The sequence below is a fragment of the Epinephelus lanceolatus genome, chromosome 11 (genome assembly GCF_041903045.1).
Source record: "Epinephelus lanceolatus isolate andai-2023 chromosome 11, ASM4190304v1, whole genome shotgun sequence".
Lineage (NCBI taxonomy): Eukaryota > Metazoa > Chordata > Actinopteri > Perciformes > Serranidae > Epinephelus > Epinephelus lanceolatus.
Genome location: NC_135744.1, coordinates 40,173,525 through 40,195,380, shown reverse-complemented (window position 1 = coordinate 40,195,380; position 21,856 = coordinate 40,173,525). Strand labels below are relative to the sequence as shown.

At 42.2% G+C, this 21,856-nt stretch overlaps 1 protein-coding gene across 2 annotated transcripts in view; it reads right to left on the bottom strand.

Moving 5' to 3' along the window:
- The window catches only part of sgcd (sarcoglycan, delta (dystrophin-associated glycoprotein)), a 472,390-nt gene that overhangs the window by 291,279 nt on the left and 159,255 nt on the right, over positions 1-21,856 (bottom strand). The window contains exon 2 of one of the 2 annotated variants that reach the window (XM_033634701.2): positions 2,128-2,189. The exons of the other annotated variant lie outside the window; for it this stretch is intronic. The gene's annotated coding sequence lies outside the window, so the exon portion shown is untranslated. The remainder of the gene's footprint in view (positions 1-2,127; positions 2,190-21,856) is intronic. 2 annotated transcript variants of the gene reach the window in all.

The window sequence follows — 21,856 nt, the reverse complement described above, 5'->3', positions numbered from 1 at the left end:
TGTGAGATGCTTTCTGTTAAAGGTTGGGGGTTATATGTGCATTTACAGCATGTTACATTTTATACTTCTGTACCTAGAACTCTATTGTTGCCCTAAATCTTTTAAAAACATAAAAGTCACAGTGTTGCACGGAGTCACATGTTCCTTCATCTAATTTGTTTGTATGATATCCAACAAATGATCACGCATCTAATGGCACTGTCATGTTACACAGCTAACATAAAGTTACATAAATTACCTCAGTTCAATTGGTCTCACACGGGACACAAACTCTGGTCTCCTGGGGGAAAGTCCTGTGCTTGTTTGACCCATCCATCACCCCGACCTGCCTCATGACACAGGCTTTCGCTCTTTAAACTTTCTTCTCTACTCCTGTCAGCACTGGTCACTTGATTGCAGCCTTGGCAATAACTTACCGGCTCACGATTATGTGGGTTATACAAAAATTCTGCCGATTCTGCCTGCTTCATTACCATGAACATAAACACACAAACACACATGAACACCTTGGGCTCTAGTTTCCCGGCGTGGCGCAGGGTGGGGCAGGGTGGCGAACCCCGCGCAGAGCTAGTTTCTAGCAGCACGACCCGAGGCGCGCTCAGTTTGGCAGGCCGAAACTGCCAAACTGGTGCACTGAGATGGGTGTGGCGGCGCAGCAGGGGGAGGTGTCGACAGATCCAGCTTGGCGCAGTGACAGTTTCGTGCCAAAAGGCTTCGCCGAAGGTGCGCTAAAAGCTTGCCAGCTGAAACCAGGTCTACTGTCAGCACAGGCGGAGCGCAGCCGGTGTAAGTGGAAGTTTGGCTGACCGGCGAACAGTGCGCACACGTCACCAAAACCTCACAGGCAGGTTTCCAGAATATCAGGCACATTAACAATGCAATAAATAGCCAAAAAACCACTATTCAATGCAACTATCTGCAATCAGCACATAAATATGTCTCTATATCGACTGTCCCGTCACATCTGATGTCAGATCAAAGGGGATTGGCACCGTTTGGCACGCGTAATGGAAACCCAACCTGATTTGATTAACACAGCTGCAAACTAATTAGTTCACATCCCTCTCAGCCAACCACAAACAGCCACAGCATCAGATAGGGAGTATTTATTCAGCATCTGTCATCTTAGAAAAGTCAAAAGAAAAGAAACACAGTGAGACTGTGAGAGAGAAAGAGAGAGCACGCACGCACGAGAGAAATGCAACATTGATTTACAATTGTGGTGACCTCCTCCCAGGCTACCTTTGCATCATCAACCCGTGGACGTCTGCTCGCAGTTCCGTATATTTGGACACTGCGAGCTTGGACCTCCCGGACCAAAACATCAGTTTCCTCCTGGGAGGAGTTTGGCCGTCTGACGCTGCTGCTCTCTTCTGCCATGGTGAATTGAGTAAACTCTCATTACGCCTTCGCGCGGCGCATTTAAGGGCGAGGAGAGGGGCTCATTTGATTGGTGTGATGTGTGTAAAACCCACTCCACGCCTTCTCTCCTCCCTCTTTGCAACTTGCGCAGGTAGGAGGGACGGAGGTGGGAAAGAGGAGTAGCTGCGCCAGCACGCACAGTGTGCCAAACTTACAAAATCCACCTGGCCACACCCAGTTGGCGAAGCGTAGGTGCGCTGCGCATCCGCCTCGCCCGGTCTGTGAAACTAGAGCCCCATATGTCATTGTGACTCAATTCCACATACACAGTCTTGCTAACAGAAATACTCCATAGTACAACAAATATGTTTCAATCTGCAACTGGAAATCAAACAAACAAATAAAAAGACTAATGCACTATTTCCTCCTGTTTGAACAACATTTGCTAAAATCTACAGTGCTGATCATTGGTATTGCTCCCACAGTCCCTACAATTGAGGTAGTGAGTTAAATGTTATCATGACCTTTAGACATAATGGACACAAATAACACCAAATATGAGAATATTTCCTTGCCGTTAAAGTTTACTGCAGGGCACCTACTTTTGATGAGCATGTAAAAATTGTTGTTTTTCTACTTTAGTACTTCTTCCACCACTGGTACAGCATTATGCAGTTTCACTCAAGCAGACATGCAGTATAGGAATAAACACACATCAAACTTCAAGCATGCACAGATTACAGACAGAAACACATACACACTCACCTCAGTGTATGAGTGTGCTGATTCGGAGTTTCTGACAGGGTCCGAGGGATTTCTCTAATCACCTGAGATGAGGAGGTAGAAAGATATGGTCAGCATGTGAAGGATGGGCCGACTCTAAGCTGATCATCTTCTCCCAGGCCCATATTATTATTTCCCAAGTTTCTCCAATTAGGGAGTGCTGATGTGGGATCAGTGCGCAGATCTCCCACAGTCATTGCTTTCATTACGGAGAGAAAGGGCAGAACCGGGAAGAACCAAGGGACCGGATCAGCAGAATTCCTCAAAAATCCTTCTCAAATGAAGCTTCACGGAGCTCTGGAGGTCGTTTCAACTCTCTGAGCCCTCGTTTCAGATAAAGTTGTGCTGTGTGGACTTTTGTTGTGTTTTTGTGTTAAATCACTGCAGCCAGCGTGTGCATATTAAAAAAGTGCAAAACCTATTCATCACCTGTAGTGCCCTCGCTGTTGTGTCGATGCTGCTATACAGTATTGACTTAAATGTCGGCGCTTTTTACCTGGCAAGTTCTCTGCTGGTTTTTTCACTGGTTCTAAGAGTCGGAAAGTTTTACTAAAGTACTGCCAAGTAAATTACACTAATTTGAAACTGTCTGTTAAAATGGCATCACGTGTTATCTTCTTCAGTGGTGTAAACTTGAGAATTAAAGTAACTGATTGAGTTTCCTTTCCCACACACTGTGTTCAGGATGAATCGCTGTGTTAAGAGTAATTCTGACATTCAATAATGTGGCATTGACATTATACACTCAACAAAGCTCTTTAACATTTAACAGAATAAAAAGAACTATCACAATGTTGTTACACTGAGGGTCTGAAAATAGTGTAATACCCGGAGTCGGCTTATTGTCTCATTAGACAATAAATGAGCCACAATAATTAGAAATCATAAAGTGCTTACGTCAACATTTTAGAACTTGTGAAACTATACAAAGAACTTTGTCAGTCCAAATTAAAAACAGATTTACAGTCCTCTCTTCAAAATAGAAATAAATATATAACAGCGATGCTACTGCCAGAGACCAGTGTGTAATAAGATGGAAGAAGAAGAGGAAAGTGAGAGGTGGTAGACGCTCAGCAGCTTCATCAATGTGCCTACACAATCAAAATCTTTATCTTGAAACTAATGCAGGTATATAATGTTCGCACAGATTCATAAGCACAGCAAGGAAAACAATGTAAAATGACCACTCACATCAATACTAGACTTTTAGTGCTCTGTAGAAATTCAGGAAATACATTGCTCAAAAAAATTAAGCAAACACTTAATGGTCACAGTCTAACACCAAGTCAGTTAAACCTCAGGGATCTCAATCCGTCCACTTAGGAAGCACAAGTGATCGTGAATCAGTTTCAGCTGCTTTGGCGCAAATGAAAGTGACAACAGGTGCAATGGTCTCCTGGTATTGGTTTTACATGTGGGGCTTATCCTTCCTGACTGATTCTTCTCTAGGTTTGTGTTCTGCTAGTGTCCTTGTCACTACTGGTAGCATGAGGCGGTACCTGCAGCCCAATCGGGTTGCACAGGTAGTCCAGCTCCTCCAGGATGGCACATCCATATGTGCGGTTGCAAGAAGGTTTGCTGTGTCTCCCAGCACAGTCTCAAGAGCATGGAGGAGATACCAGGATACCGGTTGTTACACAAGGGGAGCTGGACAGGGCTGTAGAAGGGCATCAACCCAGCAGCAGGACTGGCATCTGCTGCCAGAGCCCTACAGAATGACCTCCAGCAGGCTACTGGTGTGCATGTTTCTGACCACACTGTCAGAAGCAGACTCCATGAGGGTGGCTGAGGGGCCTGGCGTCCTCTAGTGGGACCTGTGCTCACAGCTCAGCACCGTGCAACTCAGTTGCCACAGGCTGTCCAGGATCTCCCTGGTGCCTTAATCCAGGTCTGGGAGGAGACTCCCCAGGACACCTTCCGCTGACTCATCAGGAGCATGTCCAGATGTCATAGGGAGGGCGTACAGGCATACAGGGGTCATACCCTCTACTGAGTCACATTATAAATTGCCGTGACAAAATTCACACAAGTGGGATCAGCCTGTGATTTCAATATTTTTTACTTTGATTTTCGGTGTGATTTTGAATCCAGCCCTTGATAATTTTGGTTTCCATCGATTGTTGTTTCGTCATTTTGTTCTCAACAAGTTATACAATGTACATCAGTAAAGATTTTTAACTTGAATAATTCATTCAATAAGATCCGATGTGTGATTTAAGTGTTCCCTAAAATTTTTTGAGCTGTGTACTTTTCTTTGTTTTTTTTATTTTTTTATTTGCTTTTATTTGCTCTGCCGTATATTCATTTATCTATCTAATATTGTTAATAAATGCAGCTCAGGGTGCAGCTTGCAGCAGGTGGAAGACAAGTCATGCATTTGAATATCAACAGCAGCACTATAGTCCTGTGATACTGAAGTGAGATGAAGATGAGGTGAAGCTGAGGGCTGCAAAAACATTTTCCATCAGCAAATCCAGTGTCAACGTTCAGGGCTGTAATTGACACTGGTGACACACCTGGACTGAGTCTTTAATGATTCCCTTTGAGGGTGGGGAATAAAAGCACTGTGAGAGGAATTAGCGGCTCAGTGGAGCGGAGCCACGTAGCATATGGAGGTTTAAGAAATGTGAATGAATCAGCAGCTTTTACTTAAAGGCAACTCAATGAAAAAGGCTTTGAATCTTATCGAGTTTGAAAAGCGGAGAATCTTTTCAGCAGCCTGTGTGTATTTGCATATGTGAGTACATGTAATGTATATGTAAGTCACTGGGTGTCTTGAAGCGAACAAGTTCAAGTAGCTCAATTTATGTCCCATCCCACCAATCTCGCTACTGTCAGCTCTCACGTGTATTTGCACGAATTGCATACATTACCTTCCTTTAAACCTGACCAGATGGTACAATACATAGTATGTTCCATTAACATAATCTAGTGTTCTCTATGTGAATGCAATCATGTAGGCTACAGTAGCCTGTATCAAACAACTTCTGTGCAGGAACTGCATTTGTCATCATGAATTATTTCATTAACTTGGCTAAATTCAGACTTTGCAAGCTGTGACACACAGCAGAGTGTGCTTTCAAAAGAAAACTGGTATTTTTCTGCCTGGTATTTCCCATTTATGTGACCACTGTGAGGTTTCCTGCAGCTTTACAAATAAACATAATTTTTACATGAAATATTTCAACACTTGTCTCCGAGTCTGACTGAAAGTAGAAGATTAGCAGCCCCTTGGAATGAAATGTATGACCCACAGTGACATCAGTTAGCATGACCCTTAAAGAGTCATAATGGCCTCTTTGCATGGAGGGTTGAAAGATACCGGAAATTTCTGTCAACACTGTCATGTGACACGGTCAACAGCTGTCCGACAAATGACATGATCACCTGAGGATGTGAATGGTCTAGGGGTGTGCGATATGGCCCTAAAATAATATCTAATATATGTTTCTGGGTATTTTTGCAACAATGATATTCTTGACGATTTTGAAAATAGAACATAGAAAATAGAATCGCAACAAAATAAGGGATACAGCTTCACAGTTTGCCTTCAAATATTCAATAAAAACTAAACAAAAATTATCTCTCATTTCTTTCGTTTGTAAACAGTAACTGAGAGTGAGATTCAGATTCTGGATACAATATTCATAGTTCAACAAAATAAAATCTACCACGTATTACACATTTAAAAGGTTTCCAAATACAAAACATAAAATGTACCCTGGGATCTGTGTGATCTGTATATATCTACATCAACAAGCAATTTCTGTCTCTTTTAGCAAAATCCCAAATTACTGAGTTGGTTATTTTTTCACCTGGGGCTTTATTTTTATACTCTGCCATCTCTCCTCTAATCATCACACTGTATCCTGTGACAGACTGTTATGCTACCATAACTATTGCATATTTTGTCACACAGGTTTACATTACCAAAGGTTTAGGACAAAATCACTTGACAACACTGAATCCCGTGTGTGCACAACAAGAGAGGAGAGGGAGAGACGCTGTGCTGCTGCCAGAGGAGCCGCTGAATGAGTTCCTTCTGAGCGGTAACTCGCTATAATTCTGAGAAGTCCGGGGCTGTTCATAAAACATTCAGGATGCCCAGGCCTAACGATGCCACAGTCTATTCCACACTACCGAAGCTGCTCCTCTTTTTGGAACCACCAGTGATTTCTGCCATGCTTGTTGTTGCCGCCGTGGGTAACAGCATGACTTCAATATGTTGACAAGTCGAAATATCGCAAGTATCACAATATCAATTTTTCAGATGATACCAAAAATGATATTGGTATTATCATGAACAAGATGATATGGCACATCCCTGGTGAATACCTGAATACTACATGTGATTGTGGAACATATTCCAAAACTATGGGTATTATGTCAAGGGCTGTCCACCGACATGGGGCCGTAGACTTTATACGCAAGTCCAGTCAGACAATCAGATCACAGAGGACGCTTATAACAATGCACTCAAAGGGATAGTGCACCCAAAAATGAAAATTCAGCCATTATCTGCTCACCCATATGCCGAAGGAGGCTCAGGTGAAGTTTTAGAGTCCTCACATCTCTTGCAGAGATCCAAGGGGAGAGGAGGTAGCAACACACCTCCACCTAATGGAGGCTGACGGCGACCCAGATTCAAACGTCCAAAAACACATAACTGAAACCACAAAATATCTCCATACTGCTCGTCTGTAGTGATCCAAGTGTCCTGAAGCCCCGACATAAAAAGTTGTTTGGAAAACCATCATCTGAACTCTGTTTTTAGCCTCATTGTAGCCTGTAGCTCTAACTGCCTCTCTGTGCACCACGCTCACGTGTGTGCGCTTGCACTTGGATCACTACGGACGAGCAGTATGGAGATATTTTGTGGTTTCAATTATGTGTTTTTGGACGTTTGAATCTGGGGTGCTGTCAGCCTCCATTAGGTGGAGTTGTGTTGCTACCTCCTCTCCCCTTGGATCCCTGCAAGTAATGTGAGGACTCTAAAACTTCACCTGAGCCTCCCTCGGCATATGGGTGAGTAGATAATAGCTGAATTTTCATTTTTGGGTGCACTATCCCTTTAACTGCAGCACAGTAAATGAAACAAGCCTTAACTGAGCGGGTCTATACGTTTTAAAACAATAACGACAAATGAAAACAGGAATCAACTGATACTTGAACTTATTATTGGACGAACGTACTTATCATTACCCAGTTTGTCAAAAGCCATGTGGCCCACCACCTAAAAGGAAATCTTGGTCTACCACAAGGTAGCAACTATAAGCTCCATAATATAGTATCAGATGCAGCTTAACAAAATAACAGCTCCCCTATAATTGGTTTGAATACTCACAATATGTAATTTACAGCCATTTAAGGCTACTGGAACATGCTGCCAATACAAAACACACAAATAGCTTCTGTGTGGGTGTTGAACACTAATTCATTTAGGTCCAATTGGGAAGAAAACGTTACTTTTCCCTCTGTGTCATGCAAACATAGAATAACTGCAGAGCGTCCTCTCACAGAGACAGAAATATGTTGTAGAGGAGAAAAGTTCTTCCACTTACTTTATGATATAAATAAATGCAGATACTAAAGACGCTGAAATCATGGCTTGTTAAACGGGAACTCTCTCACAGTTTTTAAGTGACTGCAGCAGCTGCTCCAACAACAAGACAGGCCACATTTGGCACTTCAGTCATAGAAGGCAAAAGAGCTTGAGCCACTTCAGCGGCCACATGACCTCCCTCCTCCTCAATTGTGTTACATTTTTACCCTTTCAGAAAACAGCTTTCATTCCCCACATGTGGCTCATGGCCGTTCTGCTGACAGAGACTGAGCTGTGAATGCATGACACGCTTACCGATGTCACTTTTGTTAATCATTTCTTTTCTATTCTATTCTACATGGAGAGCACAAGAATACAGCAGCCATTACACACACTGCAGCCCAATTAGAGCAGGAATGTGAATTAATGAGCAGGTCAGGGCAGGTTAACGAAGGGCGGTGCTCGTTTGCTGAGGACTGAAATAAAAAAAAAAAAAACTGTATCCTCAGTCTAAATAAAGTTTCACAAAGGCGGCTGCTCCCTTTGACTCGCAATTATCATGTTAGTGCTGTCTTGTGTCCGCGCTATCAGTCTTCAAACTATCATGCAGCGCCGAGCGGCTGCTGTGACGTGTCATATTTTAAAGGCCGCTGTCAGCCTGTGGGGCCGTCGTCTCCTGACTTTATTTTCACTCTTTCATGGAGAGAAAATCATATAAACCAGCTACAGCAGGGAGAGAAGAAACAGAGGTGACAAAGTAATGTGCAGAATAAGTACTAATGAATGTGTTTATTTGATATTTTTTATGGGTTTTACAAGTAATCTATTACTACTAGTTTACGGGGGCAAACTAACATCCCCTTGAGATAATTCAATATCCTGAAAATAAAGTGCTATCTCTATTTTTTACAAGTGTTTCAACATCTCATTTTAATATTAACTATATAAGCAAAACCAGAAATTACCTATTACACGTTAAGAGGGTTGATCATTTCTTCAGATATTCTTGCTGATGAATATTTTGTAAGAGCAGCTGCAGGTGTTTCATACCGGAATGAAAGCCTTCCACTGTAGGTTGTGTGCATATCTTTATGCCCATTCACAACACATGACTTGGACTGTGGCTGTCAGTGTGAGACTAATTTAGTTTCCTTGGAGAAACACACGCTTCATTTAGCCACAAAAGCACTTAACTCAATACAATTTAAGCACGGGATTTTTAGACTGCAAGTTAAGGTTTCTTTTTGGGATAAAATGATGTGTTATGTGAGGGGTGCCGGTTATAGCAATGAGCCCACCCAACTCTGCAGTCCCTCTCAGCTTTATTGAAATGTTTAGCATCTTTCAGCTCATTGTTTTAGTTTAATGGACCAGTATTCTGCTTTAATCAACCTTGTTTCCAGCAGGCAGCTCTTTCCATGGGAAAAAATAAATAAAAAATTGATAAACCTAAGGTATGCTACCTGTATAGCACCAGACAGCCGGCAGACCCAGCTAGCAACATAGCTGGTGGGTTGGTGCAGACCATAACAGAGCTAAAAGGAAAGCGAACAGGGAATTAGCATCCATCATGTGACCAGAAACAATGAAATGAATGCTTATATTGCTCTGTATCTGCTGGATGTGTGGAGGAATTTGTTTGCTAACACCCAACTATATAAACTGATGTAGCATATGTAGCATTAATGTGTCCATATTTCTTTACAGGCTTTGCTACTGCCCCCAAATGGGCAAATAAATCAATGAATGCAGCTGTAACTACAAGGCAAACCTGAGAGAGGAGAAAGGCAATGTAACGCAGGTTACAATATTGTAACCCTAGTTCTATTAGCACAGGCGGAGCCCTTTACTTGACTCTTAGGGTAAAACTTCTAATCATGAGCACGCATTAGCTCACTGAAAAAAGATAGAGGTAAGTAAAGAGCTCCACTTGTGCTAATAGAACTAGGGTAACAATATTGTTAACTTTTACACTGCCAGATTTTCTGCGAATGTTGGGCCGTTTTGCCGGCAAGCTGCGAGTGTTTAGACACACAGAGGTGGATTGGCGAGCTGATCCGAGGTGCCCAATTTTCCGCCGCGTAGGGGTAGACATATTGGAGGAACTTTTTTGGTTTAAAAAGAACGAAACGGCCTTCCGCCACGGGAGGGGATGTTGAAGACTTGTGGGAGGAGCTGTTGATGACGCCGCACGTGCGACCCACTGGCGGTGGATAAACAGGAAACGGCTGATAGCAGGAATTAGCGAGCAGCTAGTAGCAAGAGGGAAACACAAACCTGACAGACACTGTAAAGATGAGCAACTGGGGAGACAAGGAATTGTGCGCCCTCCTTGTCCTCGCAAACGAAGAGGCCATTAACCATCAGATGACGGGGACGGTGAAGAACGGCCAGACTTACGAGAGAATCGCCGAAGGACTGACCAGCCGCGGCTTCCCTCTCACATCACTGTTTATGTCACACGCTGAGCTACACGTTTTGTTACTTGCTCACGCCCCCCACTGCCCCGAAAAAGGTGCATTCTGTATAAACAAAAGTAGGTAGGCGGCATTTTACTGCACTCCCCGATTTTGTTTTTATACTGCCAATGCTGAAAAAAGACTGATTGGGCTTTCCTGCAAATTTGCACAATTCCTATCTAAAAAGAACTTTTGTTGTATCTCACAGTGGCTATGCCCCCTAGTGGAATCTTCGGGTAAAGTCGTTGGAGCCCGATGAATGGACACCCTGTTGCAACTTAATCTTGACCCAAGCCACACTGATCCTGACCAGCTAAACTTTAGTGTGCAATTTGTCATCACTGAAGACAAAAATAATGTCTGATGGCAGGAGTCCGCCTCCTTATATACGTGCTTGTGATCAAGTTCAGTCTGTAAGCCAGTAAGCATGATTTTGTAAGTGGTGGCTCAACAGGTGTCTGTGTGTCTAAACATTGTGTCTAAAGCCAGGCTTAATAGCTGTTTACCATCTTTTAACTTGCAGGACAGGAAAACTGTGCTAACTGTTTCTTGTTCAAACCCTTTTCAGTCTCAATAACAAACGCCTACTTTGTAACCTCAGTGACTTGCTGTACCTTTTCTTTCAAAACACCCACTCTCTTTTGGTGTCCACAGCAAGTTTACAGTGTATTTGTATATTAAAATAGCATGCTTAAGTGGCATCTGATCCTGTGAACAAGTCTGACGTTCAGCTGAGAAGTTTGGTAAACATGAAGTACCTAGAGTCTGTAAACAAGCCGTTTGTCTTTATGATCTTTTAGTTATCTTAATCAAGACGGTTGCTCATTGCAATTCCTTATGATCAAAGTAGTCCTTCAAAAAAGATGTGGTGCTCCTGTCTGCATGTTGTAGCTATTAGTAAGAATGTGCTGTTAGCTGAGTGTCAAATATGAGTCAGGAAACCCGAGCAGATGACTGAAAAACATCCACAAATCCTCAGACTCGCTTGACAGACAAACAACTGCATAACAGAAACAAACCTGCAAACCTAACGAGTTAAAAGAGAAAATGTTTCCAGCGGGAGACTTTGCATCTGCAGGGGAGGATGTGATTCTAACTGACAGAGGATTGTTTAACCAAAAAAAAAAAAAAAAAAAAAAAAGCAAAAGCTAATTCTTTGGGGAAAACGAAGGCTTCAATTTCCTGGGCAGCCTGCAGAAGCAGCGGCTGACGGCGCACGGGGCTCAAAAGGACTCAGAAACTCTGAACACTGCAAACATCCTGCGAGCGCTGCTGAGAAATGAGCTACTGCAAACCAATCAAGCTGCACTGAACCAACACGCTCGGCACTTTCCAAGAGGAGACGGCAGGCGATCATGTTTGCGGCACACACATGAAAGGACACCTGATATCAGAGATGAGAAAAGGCAATGAGCAAGGACCCGGTTGTCTTTTTTTTCTTTATACATTCAGACTTTCTGCCTGTTTTTTCTCTGACACGGAAGAACCGAAACTCAGAAATGAGGATCACAACACCCAGGGGGACTGATACTGTAGTACGGTTCACAAACCTCACCCTCAGCACCAGAAGCTGATATTTATTTTTCATTTTCATGTTCACTGACTTTATTAATTACTGAAAGAGGCATAAAGGGTGCATTAAACTAATGAATACTTGTGGGTGAAATAAGATATGCCCGATTGCACTCCATACTGTTCCAGATGTTTGTGGCAGCCAAAAGATGTATCTTAAATAGGAAGGAAAGTCTGTTAAAGTAAGAGTAGGAAAGAGAGGATGAAGGAAGGAAAGCAGGAAGAGATGAAGGCAAGGGACGAAAGGGGAATAAATAAAAGGAAATGTGAGAAAGAAAGAGAGGAATGGAAAGGAAATGAAAAGAAAGTAATGGAAAGGAAAATAACAGAAAGGAAATGAAAACCTATTGTCTATGGCTGTCTGAACTGATGCATGCAAAAGAGCGTCTGTATCATTTTCACTGACACTTCCTTTGTTTTCACGTCTGCCCTTATTTCCTTTCACCCTTTGTAAGTCATCCTCACACCACTTTCTTATTCCAACACTCTTCCCGTACCTTATTTTGCTCCTTTCATTCCTTTCAATCTTTCCTTTGCCCAGATTTCCATCCTTGTTACTCCATCTCCCAGTTTTCCATCTGTTTTCTCCATCTAAACCTTGATTCCTTTTTCTCCAGCTCCTCAATTTCTAGGTCACTCTCTATCTCTATCTCTATCTCTATCTCTATCTCTATCTCACTGCATCAGCTCCACAGACTTTACTCTCCCTCCCTCTCTATGTCTCTCCATCTCTCTCTCTTTCTCTCTCTCCCTCCATCCATCTCTCTCCAGCTAAGAAAGATTAAAGTGGAGGCAGAAGTCGTGTTAATGGCCATCAGCTCATCCTGTGCAGGCAGTTCCCTGTCTGCACCGCCTACCTGCTTAATTAGTCGAGAGGCAAACCTCTGGCAATGAACCTGGCATTAACTGCTCACACACACACACTCACACACTCACACACTCACACACACATCCCTGTATGTTCAGAATGTTCTGGTGGGGATCTTTTTCTTTTTTTAATTATGTGAACCTACCTTACTCCATACAGTAAAATTTTATCCAGATAAATAATTTGCTTTGCTGTTTTTTTTAACCAAATTGTACAACAAATGCTGATCAACCACACACCCTGTACTTTGTACATCTGCTGTTGAAAACACGCAGTGTCTGGTAACTACTGTATTTCATAAGAACATCACCTAAAGTCTGTAGTCTCACTCGTAGCACCATGAGGCTGCAATGCTCTTCACACACCAGAAAACAAACTGTTGAGTTCTTGAATGGATAGAAATGTGGACACAAAGGACCATGAGCAAGGCCAAAAATGTAAAGTTCGTCTCTGGGGTTGTGCCAAGTTGTCTCACAAATCAAAGAAGGATTTCGGATTCAAGCTTTGCTCTACACTGTCAGACTTAGCTTTGATCCCATCAGTTTAAAGTGGACTTTGCTTATAGGTCTAAGCTAAGCTAAAGTTCAGCTGTGCATTTAGGTGAATGCTTACATTAGCATGTCAGCATGCTAATTTTAATTTTCTAACATAACATTTATGTGTAGCTTAGCATGTGATATCCTTTAGCATGTGTTACAATGTATGTACTGTGAGCACATCATCGTGCTACTTTGACATTTACTGCAAAGTCCATGGAAACATAAAGGAATTCAGTCATTAGTTTTCAGTCATTTCGTTTAAAGGTCTAATGTGTAATACCAGGCCACGTGCGCTTAACTAATAAGGGGCAGTGTTTTACCTCCAACATCAACGAGTACAAGTTCTCTAAGCATTATTTGGTTAAATAAATACACAAAAGAAGCTCACAAAATGTCACAAAAGGTAATATTATTTTACCCTTTTAGGCTAAAAATAAACAAAAAACACACAACTTCTGAGTTTCTCTATTTCATCAAACCAAGACTAGCCTAATTACCTTGGTAACTTACCATAAAACAGACTTCTTTCAACAACGACAGAATCAAAACTCATCAAAACGTTGTTGGTTAGTGTCTCCACTGTTCAAACAATCACCAACTCTGATTTGTTCAAAATCTTAATTCACCTTGTTAGATCTGAAAATATGCTGGCTCTACACGTCATTTCACCCTGCTGTTTCTTGCTGCACTGAGCAGCGGCTCTTGCTCGTTCTTCAGAGGCAGACTCAGCTCAGTGGCCTAATGGTAGAGTGTCCACCCTGAAACTGGGAGGTCATGGGTTCGATCCCTGGCCGGGGACTATACCAAAGACTATAAAAATGGGACCCACTGCCTCCCTGCTTGGCACTCAGGGGTTGGAATTGGGGGATCAGATCACCACGATTCCCGGGCGCGGCACCGCTGCTGCTCACTGCTCCCTCAGGGGATGGGTCAAATGCGGAGAACAAATTTCACACACTCAGGTGTGTGAAAATCAGTGGAACTTTAACTTTTAGACCATTAAACTAGCAAAAATAAAATGACAAGCCCTCATGGCAGTTCTCCTTCTTTGTCTTCTCATATTGGCATGTCATTATCACCTTTTCAGTTACATGTGGTATTTGCAAGACTGGATGTGCTGGGGCTAATTGGTTAGCATGCTCATTTCAGTAGATTTTTCGGCAACACAATATATAGATGACTTTGACATACTGTCAAAACGACTTCTTCACATTCTGTTGATAAGAGTTATTCATGTTTTTGAATGTTTTAAAAACTCTGGCAATATCTTACACATTGAACCTATCATGTCCTTCACTGAAGCATCGGACAAGCAGGAATTTGGACGTAAATGACATGTCGGAGATAACCAAAGTCAGTGGGAGGCATCCTCTAGGGATCATGAATGTCTGAACCAAATTTTGGGACCATCCATGTAATTGTCGAGGTATTACAGTCTGAATCAAAACGTTGGCCTGATCAACAGCCATGCCAGCATTAATATCCCTGGAGACACGTTGCCATCACACATGAAGTGATGCATTTTATGTTCCTTCCAGCGCTCGAAAGTGCGAGCGTTTCACTCACATTTGCGACTAAAAATAGGTGTGCCCGAAGTGTAAAAAATATTTAGGGGCACATGTGCGCATAAAAAAATCAGCCGAAGCAGCCTATATTTTTGTCAGTAAAAAAATATGATAGTCTAACCGCAAATGTTGGAGGAACTCCAGCCGCCTTCCCTCTTCCCTCTTCCCCGTGTGACACGGTTATGGGCGGTTTTCCAAGCCACTGTCAGTACAATGAATATAAGTCCCACTGTCGGCAGGGTGGGAATAAGTCAAAGTGTGGCAGAGAAGAGGGACCGGGAAAAGCGGCAGACCTCCGGGGAGGCCTACTTCGTTCTCCCCGCAGTTAGGGACCGTTCGCCACGGTACCACTGCTGGGCAGGGTGGAAATAAGTCCTGCAGAGTTTCAGAGGACCTGGAGAATGTTTTAGGATAGTAATAACATTATATAAGATAATCATATTGCAAAGATAATATATATAAGATAATAACATTAAAGAGAAAATTAAATTGCAATACTTTTTCAAAACTTGATGATTTTACCTTTCTGTACATTTTGTATACAAATTCATTAAATAATTTTACTTGTAAATGTCTATTTGCATCACGTTTATTACGGAAAACACATTATTTGATCAATTTACATTGTGCCCCTAAAGTTCTTTGTGCGCTCCTTACTTTTTCACCTTAGGAGCACATGTGCTCCTTGGGAAAAAAGTTAGCGCCAAGCCCTGCCTTCATACATAAAAGAACAGGGTGGTAAGTATGATCCACAATATCATGACAGGTGATTTTGTTAAGAGGCAAAAGGCTGGCAATTGCATCCTTTCAGACGTTCTGGGATGAGATCTGAACACAGATTCAATCACTGCAACATCCCAAAAATGTATTCTTATACTGTAAATGATTTTAAAAATGTCATATTGTGTCGTGGCTTAAATTTTTTTGTGTTACCTTAGCCTTGTTGGCTGCTGTCCATTAGGCCTGTATGACTGTATGCCATCATGGGAGATGCCAAATGGGAGATTCCAAGCACCAATGCCTGCAAGGATTGTCCGCAATGTCTCACATTGCAAAAATGTCCTCACTCCGATAGTCTAAAGCTTAGGTCCTCACCAAAATAGGAATATAGGAACACACACACACACATGCACACACATGCACCCGCGAACACACACACACACACACACACACACGAAACACACACACACACACACACACAACTTCATGCCTCCACATCCAGCAGGCATCCACCAGTTTTTTCTAATTAGTCCACAGAGCTTGTAGGAACAGTGTGTGAGTTATTAATAGTCCACTCCCTAACACTTACAGCCTATTAATGAGTAGAAGATTTGATGGATATGCCAGCAATATTGTCATTATTTTAGATGTTTATCATCCTTTATATAATTGCTTTAACTAGATTTAGCTTTTGGTTTTCAGTTGTGTAGGTGCTGTGTCATGTATGGGGACAGTGTTCCCACAGTGTGTTATAGAGCTGGAAAGACTATTTTACTCAGAATCTCTGTGAGAGTTGTTAAGGCGAGCAACTTACTAAAAAATGTAGAAATTATATGAATGTTCAAATGTGTCTTTTGAAACTGAGCTGTACTCAAACCTGAGCTATTCAAGAATAAGAATCTGACCTCGCAAACAGAATGAACGGCAATGTTTAGACTTACGTGGTCATGACCACATCTCCAGAATGTTACTGTGACCCTGGATTGACCCTGTCAAATAAAGACATCATGGTAAGTGTGAGCCGAGGAGATTGAATGTTTTATTTATACAAACAGAAGTGCTTCTTAGCACTGGAGGGGATGTAAGGCTACTTTGCTTGCTTTGTATCGTCATTGCTTCAAGGATGACCACAGTCCTGACAAGTTGAATATTTAATCTTTAGGTCTGGTAAGAGGGAGCTGTTTGCAAAACCTGATAAATGTCCTCAAGCGATGCTACTTGAGTCAGTGTTGCTGCAGGTATGAAGAGTACAAGTTTGAAAAGGAAAAAAAAAATGATGACACATGATGATTCCTATAGCAGTGCAGTGATAAATGATTGGACTACTCTTTGAGTTTTCAGTTGGTTGGGTCTACTAGAAGATCGCTGCTGTTGATGCTTTCATTTGCTGCTGTGAGCTGTCACTTTTTTAAGCTCTCTGGATGCTCAGTTTGCACACATCGTGTTTGGTTTGTATTTGGTTAAATGTCTGTGTTGTCTTTTTAATGACTGTATTAAAGGGATAGTGCAAAATTCAGCCATTATCTACTCACCCATATGCCGAGGGAGGCTCAGGTGAAGTTTTAGAATCCTCACAACACTTGCGGAGATCCAAGGGGAGAGGAGGTAGCAACACAACTCCACCTAATGGAGGCTGTGCCCGTGTCTCACTGGTCTCGTGCAAGCACACACATGTGGGCTCGGTGTACAGAGAAGCAGTTAGAGCTACAGGCTACAATGAGGCTAAAACAGAGTTCATATGACGTTTTTCCAAACAACTTTTTATGTCGGGGCTTCAGGACACTTGGATCACTACGGACGAGCAGTATGGAGATATTTTGTGTTTTCAATTATATGTTCTTGGACGTTTGAATCTGGGGCGCCGTCAGCCTCCATTAGGTGGAGTTGTGTTACTACCTCCTCTCCCCTTGGAGGACTCGAAAACTTCACCTGAGCCTCCCTTGGCATATGGGTGAATGGCTGAATTTTCATTTTTGGGTGCACTATCCCTTTAAGTAAATTAACGCCTGCAAATAAAATCTCCTCAGTGGGACACTGAAGTACTGAACAGACCCAAACCTGAGACCCTGATGGCATCCCCTGGACAGTGACCACAGCAAACGCAGTACATGTGTGTGATCTTGTAAATCCCGGGCCATCAGTGCTCCTGTGTGTGAAGACAGGAATAATAAACCTCCCTGGGTCCTTCAGCTCTCACAGCTCTGATGACTTATTACCAGCTGTATCAAAGCTGAACGCCACGCTACAGCTCCGCAGAGAGGAGGCTTGACTGTGTTTATGACCGCACTACAAGCAAGTCTTCCTCTGCATGTGCCTATGTGGCTGAAGAGAAACTATGGGAATACAGAATTCACATAAAAACATTTTTTTTCCTCTTATGCCTTCATCCTCTACCTCTCCTTTTCCTGGCTCTTTGCCTCGCTGCTCCTCATCATTCTGATTCCTCACACACAAACACACACATACCATGAAGCATTGACATGGGGCATGCTATGCAGGAGACATGCGAGAATTCACTTTTCCCTTGACCTTTAACTGGAAATGGAAATACCCATTAAAAATAGAAAACATATCATCACATCGAGATTGTGTGTCTCCTTGTATGTGTGTTTATGTGTATGTGCATGGGTGGGAGATCTAGAGTTCATGTGACTTATTCACTCTGCAAAAGGTCTCATGTCTATTCTCTACTTGAGGTAAAGCCATCTTGAGGCTGTTAACACTGAAATATAATACCATAATGCAGAATATCCCCTGATATATTTTCCAGATTTTGTCAATCTCTACACTTTAAGCCGCACAAGATTAGTTTTCTTCATGTAAATAAGACTTTAACTCTGGCTCTAAAGGATCCAATATGGAGAAAGACAGATAAATATTGTGGCAATGTGTACGTTAGATTATAAAATGTCTTGCATACATGTATAAGGTTTACAGATTGTCAGGGCAGGACAGCATAGATGCTTTCAGCAAATTCCATGGCGATTTTCCTGAAAGATTTTAATATTGCTTGTGTATGACTGAAAACTTTTGGCCTGATGGTGAGGCTAGAGGAAAGGTCAGCATATCATTAGAATCATTAGAAGTTTTGTTATCCGTTCCGTGTACCTTTCCTTTAGAATTGTAAGATCAATGACAGTCGGAAAGGACACAGCTGAGGGAAATGGAGAGATTAAAGGAAGAGCAATATCTCCATTTTTTACCAATTTCATAGCAATCTCAGTCAAGATACTTTTCTCTTGATTAAAGTGTTAGACAGACCAACCAACATTGCCATCCCCTGGCCTCTGTGTGTATCAGACACAAACTTCATCACAAATCAAAAGGTCAGGCTGCATCAGGGAAACATTCTCTGACTACCAATTGATATGCTGTTGATTTGCCTGTTTGACTTCTGATATTGGTGTATGGTCACATTTAGGAAAGATTCTTCATCAATAGTAACAATACCTTTTCTCTTATTCACCACGTACGCACTGATTTGGTGTTTTGAAGGTCAAAAACACGGCTTATGTTGGGCAAAAACGTGCCAATTTTATAGATGTCCAGGTTACATCTAACTGGTGCTTCTACAGAATTCAAATGACTACATCAGTGTGAAGCAGGGTCTCATTACATGATGGAAATACAGATGGTGAGATGCTGTTGACAGTATGGAAGCTAGACATCTGAAGGACTTGATCCAGTCATCTGCATGTCTTTTGACAATGTTTTCTTGGGCTATGAGTGTTTGCTACTTGTTTAGTCTTTGCTTTTGTAACATGTTTAATTTCAGTTTCAACCAAGAAATGTAGATGGGCCATTGCCATTTTCAGAAACCTATTCGAAACCAATGTCATAGACATGTCATAGATGCTACACACATCTCCCCCCGCCAGCACAGAAGGTCTTTACAATCAGCACAGTTTCAAGGTGGACTACCAAGATCAGTGTCACTAAGTCAGTATCAGACCAAATGTCTCCCCTTCTCTTTCTGAGGTATGACACAGAGTAATGGCCAGAAAAGCGTTTTCGCAGAACATTATGATGTCACAGTGAAGCTGAACTTTGAGCTTTTGGATAAAAACTGTCATCACTTCATCATTATGCCCCACTAGACATTTGTGTTAAATTTTGTCACAATTAGCTTATGAATTCTTGAGTTATGGCCAGAATGATGTTTTGGGAGGTCAGTAGACTCACAAGTCAGTCTTTAGACGCTTTGCTTAACTAAAGACTGATGTCTTTCTCCCTGATTTTGTGTTTAGATGGGTGGTGACAATTTCAGAGTTTAAAAAACCTCCCTACGTTGCAGAACCAATAGTAAATCTGCAGGGCGGTCCTTCGGTGGCTCGCTGAACTCTTGTGCCCGTAAACATAGTCTGACTGCGTTAAAAGTTTTAAACAAAGTCGCTGTAAGTCCTTCATTTCCACAATCTTGTGGACTGAGCACACGTTTGATAAAACGGATCTCTCGGCATCCATTTTCAAGCTCTCTGTGTGTTTCAATTCAATTCAATTCAATTCAATTCAATTTTATTTATAAAGCCCAATATCACAAATCACAATTTGCCTCACAGGGCTTTACAGCATACGACATCCCTCTGTCCTTAAGACCCTCACAGCGGATAAGGAAAAACTCCCCAAAAAAAAACCCTTTAACGGGGAAAAAAAACGGTAGAAACCTCAGGAAGAGCAACTGAGGAGGGATCCCTCTTCCAGGACGGACAGACGTGCAATAGATGTCGTACAGAACAGATCAGCATAATAAATTAACAGTAATCCATATGACACAATGAGACAGAGAGAGAGAGAGAGAGAAAGAGAGAGATGCAGGTAATGACAGTAGCTTACAACAACATTAATGAAAGTAATAATATTATAGTTATAGTTCTGGCTACTGTGGTACAATATGTTGAAAGTATGTATTAATATCTGACAGTATACTTGTGTGACAATAGTCATATGTGTATAATAACAGTAGAAGTATGACTAATGACTAATGATGGCAGCAGCAGCAGGAGGCATCTGGCAGGACCACGGCAGCAGCACAACCACACACGTCACGCTGTCCAGGCACCGCTGCGGTATGAGTTATTCTGAGAGACAGTGGAGCACAAAGGCTCCGGAGAAGAAGCCGAGTTAGTGACATCCAGAATGGCCGAGTTAGCAAGATGCAGTAATAGGATGAGAGTGAGAGAGAGAGAGAGAGAGAGAGAGAGAGAGGGAGAGGGAGAGAGAGGGAGCCCGGTGTATTATAGGGGGGTCCTCCGGCAGACTAGGCCTAAGTCAGCCTAACTAGGGGCTGGTACAGGGCAAGCCTGAGCCAGCCCTAACTATAAGCTTTATCAAAGTTTGTTTCCTTGCGGATGAGAAAAGGGGGAGCGCACATTTCCGGGAGGGCGTGTCCTTTTCAAAAATGCAAGAGGCGTTGCTTTGTTGCCGGCCATTTTCTCCAGTGTGTTAAACACACTTTAGAAAGGAGTGTCCCCAGACTATCAGAAGGCGGAGATCTCTGATTGTCTGGTGGCGAGACTAGGAGGTCAGTGACCTTGACATTTGACCTTCAATTACAAAATTGTAATCGGTTTATTCTTTAGTCCAAGTGGACATTTGTACCAATTCTGAGGGAACTTCCTTAAGGCCTTCTTGAGATATTGTGTTTATGAGAATGAAACAGATGAAAGGTCCCAGTGACCTTGATCTTTGATCACCAAATTCTAATCAGTTTGTTGTTGAGTCCAAGTGGGCGTTTGTGCCAAATTTGAAGAATATGCCTCATGGGGTTCTTGAGATATCATGGTCACAAGAATGGAATGTATGTACATACAGACGTACGACAGACGGACGTGACCACCTAAAAACATATTGCCTCTGGCCACGGCCGTCACAGGTGCGAGGGCATAGAAAGAGTGATCAACTCTATCAATGCACAGAACCATAACAAGTAACAGTAACCAATAACAGACTCTTTCTGTCTCTACCAGTATCACTCCCCCTTCCACTTCCCAACAAACACATTTACACACCTCATTATGTTTTCCATCAAGGCAGTGTTTAGGAAAAGATATAGGATGTGTTTTTTTTACTACTTGGCTGCAACCCGGATGTTTTGAAAAGCTACTAAGTTTGGTTAGAACTGCATTACAGATTTTTTTTTTTTTTTTTAATGAAATATTTGATTGACGTTGTCACTATACAGTCCATACATCCTGTCCAAACTGTACTGTGCATGTGTAACTTAACAGAGATAAAAAGGAGGCGAGATTGCTCCCTTCTTAGCTACTATACGTAATTTATATATTTTGTAATGCCAAAATATCAGATTTATATATGCTGGGCTAATGAGAGGTTAATCCTGGGCTGGATGTGGCCCCGCAGGCCGCCACTTAAATAGGCCTATTTACAATATGTATGCTGACAAAATTATACTTGCATCCAAACATTGGTAAAGTCCAAAGACAAAG